General features: G+C 44.7%; 1 protein-coding gene across 3 annotated transcripts in view; it reads right to left on the reverse strand.

The window, feature by feature from the left end:
- The window catches only part of LOC109299229 (USP6 N-terminal-like protein), a 261,923-nt gene that overhangs the window by 102,397 nt on the left and 152,549 nt on the right, over positions 1-6,977 (reverse strand). For 2 of the 3 annotated variants that reach the window (XM_019519817.1, XM_019519818.1), the window contains exon 3: positions 5,155-5,467. The exons of the other annotated variant lie outside the window; for it this stretch is intronic. The gene's annotated coding sequence lies outside the window, so the exon portion shown is untranslated. The remainder of the gene's footprint in view (positions 1-5,154; positions 5,468-6,977) is intronic. 3 annotated transcript variants of the gene reach the window in all.

The following is a 6,977-nucleotide window of genomic DNA, read 5'->3' on the forward strand; positions in this document are numbered from 1 at the left end:
GTTTCCAATCAACTAGTGCAGGCTGGTAATTTGGTTCAATATTTTATACAGTGTCTGTATACAAACACCCCATCTGAGAAAACAGACAATTTGTTTCTTGGCTTGGAAGCAAAACTGACATAATTAATTACCATAAAGGAAATTAAACTTTTTGTTTGCAAAATGTCTTTAAAAGAAATATGATAAGTTCAGAGAAATAGATATTCTAACACGATCCCAAAAAGCCAAGCAGTGAAAGTTGGGATGTCATACTAAGAAACCAAGTGATTTAAGTTGTTACAAATGCTAACATTTAAAATTAAAATAACATTAAAGTCTCTACTAACTAATTAAAATATACAGAAAAATAAATGTCTTCATACAAAAAATTTTGACAGCCCAGATTTTCAATCAGTTTCCTGATAAGAAACTGAAACTTCTGCAGCCAAAGTGAAGTGAAAAGGTAACTTTGACTAAAAGACAGCACTCCTCATTAGTGGTACTGTACACAGGAAAAATGCATTTTATATATGATAGTGTAAGGGTGATGTAGTTGTGATGGTCCAGATTAGACCTGACAAAGAACGACTTCCATTCAAAAGCCTGTTTGACTCTATCCCAACTAGTTGGTCCAGTCAAAGACCTCACCCTAGGAAATCTTTGCCTCTTTTTATATATGGAACACTCAACTGTGTGAGGTATAAACAAAACCCTGCAATTTTCCCTTAGAAAGCATGTCTGATAGAGCAGCCTCGGACCATCCTTGATACATTTTTTATTTTCACTAAGAAACGAAAGAGCCCTATAGCAAATGAGCCAGATATGTATGCTGTGTCTGTCTTGCACAACTGCTACCCTTCCTCGATAAAACAATACCTTTCACTTTTCATGTGTAAAGCTGCCATTAACTTTTACCAAGTGATTATCACATTTAAAATAAACATAGCAGTGTAAAGCAACACTGTAAGGTGCATGTTATGCTGAGTACCTCAATTAAGAAGAGGATACTTGAGCACTGGGCTATTAGAGGCTAAATGCGCAACTAGGATTTTATCAAAGGCCATTAGAGACATTAACTAGCAGAAAAAGCCAACTATAAGCCTTCGCTAGATTCTTGCTCACTGTCATACTGTTATTTCTAGCCTAGAGGAACTATGACACAACCAAAATTACCTTGAGCGACTAAGCATATCCTTTAAGCCAGCAGGGAAGGAGCTGAACTGTTATAGACACATGGCAAATAAAGGAGGAGCACAATGCAGGATGCTTTTGCACTGCAATTACAAACCATGTTATGAATGCGACTGTATATAGGCGTCGTCCGATGTATTAGTACTGCAGAACACAGAAGGGGCCCAAACGATGTTCTCACAAGAAGACTGGATGCCAGTTTTCCCAGGGCATTTAAGGGGTTGGACAGAATGCCCAGAAGGCTAATTTCTGTGATGAAAGATACAGCTGTCATGCGAGGAAGGCACTCATTGCCCGTAACCTGCACCTTGGAAGGTCTCTGGCCCAAGCCTGGGAAAGGTCATGAACAGAAGCAGGAAATGAGAACTGAAGCGACCTGTGAAAAACTGGCAAGTACTTGACTAAATAAGAGCTACTGCTTCCTGTGAGATCTGCAGCTAATTAGAGCACGTCAAAAATTTCCTCTACACAGTTTAGCAAATCCAGCTCCACATTCGGTTTGGCTGTGGACCTTGACAAGTACTGCAGGTGCTCTCAGCTATTTTATGGGATGCCCTGTATGAGACGTGCCAAACCACAAGGGGAATTATAGACAGAGCTCTCACAGTGACTACATCCCCAGGTGGGTCTGATAGCTTCTATCTGTGCTCAAGATATTCATCCAGCTGGGCACTAAAACAGGCAGGAAGCCTGAAGCTTAAACTAACATGCTGTACAGTGCCAGGACTTTTTGTGCCTATCACTTGTAGCCCTGTACTTGTTCGAGCAAAGCTGGGCATGAGGCTACATTACTGATTGGATGGATGGCCGTTATAGCAACACCACAACAGCAGCATGCCCTGAGCAAGCTATTCAATCATTTAAACCAAAATCTGGAAATTAAAGTTTTGTTTTGGGGGTTTGTTTTTGTTTTGTTGAACAATACAAAATAAAAATGAATTAGCAATGCTCTCTCAGTGAGGATTATCATTCTAGGAAAGGAAATAACATCAAAAGAAAGGAACTGCTAAGAAACAGAAGTGCCTGTTGTCACACAAATGTTCCCAAGAACATGAACCCACAGGGTATAGATGGACATAACACTTAGACTGTTTCAAGAACATCATCAACTGGGACCTTGCTCACAACTGTCTGTGGATGGAAGCGTCCACGTGTACCCTGCTAAGAGTTTTAAGTAGAATCGTCACCTTCTGGCAGCAGTGCAAACCCTAAAACACCACCAGGGGATGGTAGAGTACACAAACCATTATGCCTTCCAAGGGTCTGTGTCCTGAGTTTCCCCAGACTTCCCCTAGAACAGAGGTCTCCAAACTTTTTTGATTGCGCACCCCTATCAGTAAAAAAATTTTGAGCACGCACCCGCAATATATGTATATTTATATAAATATAAATATAAATAGAAGTTCTAATATTTTCTTCCTGCACCCCAATGGATCATCTTGTGCACCCCCTGGGGTGCACACACCCCACTTTGGAGACCACTGCCCTAGAGAGGAAAGACCACCCAGACTAGGACGACAGGTTGGAGTGGTGGGGTGCCAGGTGCTGTGTGCACCCCTGGAAGGGGCTGGGTGCTCCAAGCCCCATCCCCCCAAGAACACCCCAGCTTTCTCAATCTGGAAAGCAACCTTGACAATTTCACTTCCTTCCTACTTATCCTGTGTTGTAGGGTCCCAGACTTGATTCGAGGGTTAGAAGTGTATGTGTGTGGGTGGGGAAATCTCCAGGTGCTTCTTGTCCCCTGCTTCCAAGTTGCCACAACTGCTCTCTACCCAACCCATAGCCTATGCCTCAGCTTCCCTATGCACCTCACTTGCACAGCCCATGCCTGTATTTGCTTGCATACTACCTAACTCTGTGTGGTACCCAGCCAGGGGGTGACCAAGTATGGAGGGGTTGGGGCCCCCACTTCTTGATTCAAGGGGCTGGTTGCTTTCAGACTTCCCAAAATGTCTGCCTCAGTCTTTCCCTAGAAAGCTGCTCAAGTCCCTTGCATTGCCAGCAACTGCATAGAGCTGCGTGTGTAGGATGGAACCTGCAAGGCAGGGCTGGCTGCAGGAGTGCAACACAGAGGTTGAGTTGGTCTAATAAAAGAGACCATATCACACCTACCCAAAGAACCCTGTCTGCACAAAGGCTGAGGAACAATTAACAGTTAATGGTCTAATTCAGAGGTTCTCAAACTACGGTCCACCGACCACCACTGGTCTGTGAGCTCCATTCAGGTGGTCCACAGAAAGGTTGCAGAACAAGAGAGAATATCTGTACTTGTAAAGTAAGGCTACTGATATTAAAATATGAGTTGTATGCTTTGATTTGTAGAACAAAAAAAAAAGGTTATTAAGTGGTCTGCCGAGACCCTCAGCAATTTTCAAGTGGTCCGCAAAAAAAGACAGTTTGAGAATCACTGATCAACCACGGACTGGACAACCATTCTGTTCTAGTAAGTGCCCGTTGTGCAATGGTGTTTCCCACCACCCAGCAATTAACAGGCGTTTACTGTTAGGAGCACACAACCCAATCACCACAAGCAAGGGGGCCACACAGGCCCTGCAGCACTTGGCTACCCCCCTCTCACCCCAAATGAGCTTGGGACCCTAGCTCAGGGTCCCTAGCAGGGAAGAGAAACTGCAACACAGGCTATCTGCTTCCCCACCCTTGCAGACTGCTGGTCTCTGTAGGCAAAAGAAATTTATCTTTGGGCAGTAGAGTCCTGGCTACATCCCAGAAGCCCAGCAGCCCTGCAGGCATTTTGCAAGGTGGGGAAAAGCAGGGTGATGAGAAGCAGTGCAGTCTGGAATGCCTGGAGGCCTGACCAGACACTAGGCACAGAATGCTCTATGGTCACACATTACATTGACCAAGTTCAAGGAGGATCAGCTCAAAATAGAACTTGATTTTCCTGGTGTGCTTCTGAAACATTCCAGGAAGTTTAAACTGGTCCTAAGTGGCATGCACATCTAGACTCTTGGGGCTTAAAGCTTTTTCCGAATGTTCTATGCCAGGGTACGTCATGTCATCTGGGGCTTCCCACAGGTCAGGGAATTTGGTGGTAGGAGAATGGTGGCACCACTCCCCTGCTGCCAAATCTCTGTGCCCATGGGGAGCAATGCATAGGGCAGAAGTCAGCAAAATGCAGCCCGGGGGCCAGATGTAGCCCGCCAGGCCTTCTATCCGGCCTGTGGGGCCCCTAAAAAATTTAGAAAATTAATATTTATCTGCCCTGGGCTGCCCGTCATGCAGCCCTCGATGGCTTGCCAAAACTCAGTAAGCGGCCCTCTGCCCAAAATAACTGCCTGCCCCGGCACAGGGCCAGGCAAGGGTGGCACCAGCCTGAAGGGTCCAATCTCAGTGTAGGGGACTGGGAGGGGGTGGTGCTGGCAAGTATGGAGCAAGGAGGGGACAGCTCCGGGCCCCACGGTCCAATCGAGCCTGCAGATGGACTCTGGGCCACTCATCTGGTCTGCCTTTCCAAAAGATTGAGACCACTATTTTAAGCATTACATCTGACTACACCCTAGGGAAGGTACAGATGTGATTTTTAAAAACTTCTGAGGGGCTAGTAAGTGAATTTCAGGAGATGTGTGTTCCTCTCAGACACACTCAAAGATGTCAGGCACAGGTTGTGTGTGTAAATGCGCATATTCATATTTTCTGTAATACATACTAGATGGGGCAGGGACCTGGTGGTCCCTGGAAGTGCAAGTTCAAACCCAGGCATAGGTCACAAGTAAAAGTTAGTGTGATGGTCTCATGGCAGTACCCACTTATCCACAAGACAGTTTGATGCAGCTAGAAATGTCTTCAGAGACCTATGGACAGAATAGCAAGGACTGCTGCAGGAAGATACAACAGTACTAATGTCTGGGGGGAATCATGCAGTATGATGGAATTCAACTATATTTTTTTTACAAGCACCAAACTCACAGTTTAGAAAAAATGGCAAAGAAAAACCATGCAAAACAGAAGCCAGGCAGGCCTTACCTGAGCTGAGTATTATGTTTTGTGCTGCATCCGTCAAACTATGTTGTTTTCTTCCCGTTGGGTCTTGGCTGGCAGAAAAGCATTACTAGTTCCAAAACATCTGCCTACATGACAACCCCAGATAATCGTCCCTCCTCTGCTGTCATGTCCAGGCAATGCAAGTCCTATTCACTCCGTCTGACTCGCACACTCCCAAATCAATACGCCAGCATCTTCTCTGCTGCTCTTCATCAATGCAAGCGTTCACCACACCAAGCAGAGGGAAATGCAGTCAGGGAACTGTCAGTGTACAGCTTTCCTCTTACCAGGCTCACTGGAAAAAACAGTGAAGATAAGAAGAGGTTGTTTAGGTTTCTGTTTCTTGCACCAGGGATGCATCTTCTTCACAAACCCAGGATCTATTTGAAAACAAAGGGCTAAACATAGTCTCTCCTATATGATCATCAGAACAAACATACTCAGGCACCTCTACCACTTTAGACAGCATTTCAAAGGCAGAAGCCACTCAGGAGGGAAAGAAGCATCTTTGTGGAGCAGGACACTATAAAGAATAAATGGTGCAGATACGGAACAAGTGAGAGCAAAGGCTGAGCTGTCAACGAAACTTTTCCAAGCAGCATGATCTGAGAGACACTGGAGCGATCTCCCAAGGGAAATGGGGTGAGGAGCTCCATGGCTTGAGTCACTATGGAGTGGGTGGAACTGGGAAAGGGAACACATCCTAAAGGAACAATCCTGAGCTTCCTGGGGTGTGTGGAGGGAAGGCGAAATTATGTACCTCCCTGAGTCTTCTCTTTCTCCATTGTCTTCTCTTTCTCCAATGAATCTTTGCTGATGTAAGGGAAACCCATTTATGTCTAAGTGGCCAAACAGCTGAACAACAATGCTGTCAGTCAGCCAGGACTTTTGCAGAGCAGTGAACAGAGACTATGAGAGTATGGTCTGCCCCCCTGATATGTAGCCAGCTGGCTGCCCTCGATTCACATAAACTATTTATAAAAAAAACAAAAACCCTGCACTGCATTGTGCATGAAGGCTTGTGGTTAAAATGCTAATATTAATGAGGCCTTTGGTATTTCAAAACCATTTCCTCTCTTTGTTCTCTTTTGATATAATTTTATTCTCCATGATCACTTTTGGAGGAGAGCCTCCAAGTTCAACTTTTGCTTCCTAACTTTCTGATTTGGGGGGCCAGCCCTTATCGGCCCTTCAGAGCTCATTTATATTGAGACAGAGAAGAGCTTGGTAGAACCACAGTTTGTTCAGGACAGGAATGCAATTTTGGGATCATGTGACCAGACACCCTGGGCACACTCAAAGCAGCCACTGTGCCGATAGCACCCATGATGTCATGTGTCTGCCATCTGTTTGTCCAGAGAAGTTCAGTTCAGACAGTATCTGGTTTTATAGTGGGGTCTTGTGTTTTAGACCATTTACTGGTTTGGTTGACTGATTCACTTCGGTCAAGGGCATTCTCTGAAGATCTCAAAGCCAGTAAGCCTATAAGGACTGCAGATATGTTCTGTTACCTGCAATTTTCCAGTGTTCAGGCAGGAGAGCAGAAGATGCTCCTAAAGCATTTGCTCTAAATCATTGCTCCACACACTTAACCACTGAACAGTGCCAACTAACTCAGCTGGATCCTAACAGCCACTACCTGATATATTATAAGCAGGGATTCTGGTTTTCTCGGATTCAAAAAACAAAAATCCCAATTTTCAGTTAAAAAAAGTAACCCTAAATCCATGTTCTTCCATGATTAAAATGAAACACTGCTAATATATGTGATGGCTTTATTCTACTTCATTAAATTACTAAAATGA

The sequence above is a fragment of the Gavialis gangeticus genome, unplaced genomic scaffold, assembly GCF_001723915.1.
Source record: "Gavialis gangeticus isolate Ggan-Ray unplaced genomic scaffold, GavGan_comp1, whole genome shotgun sequence".
Lineage (NCBI taxonomy): Eukaryota > Metazoa > Chordata > Crocodylia > Gavialidae > Gavialis > Gavialis gangeticus.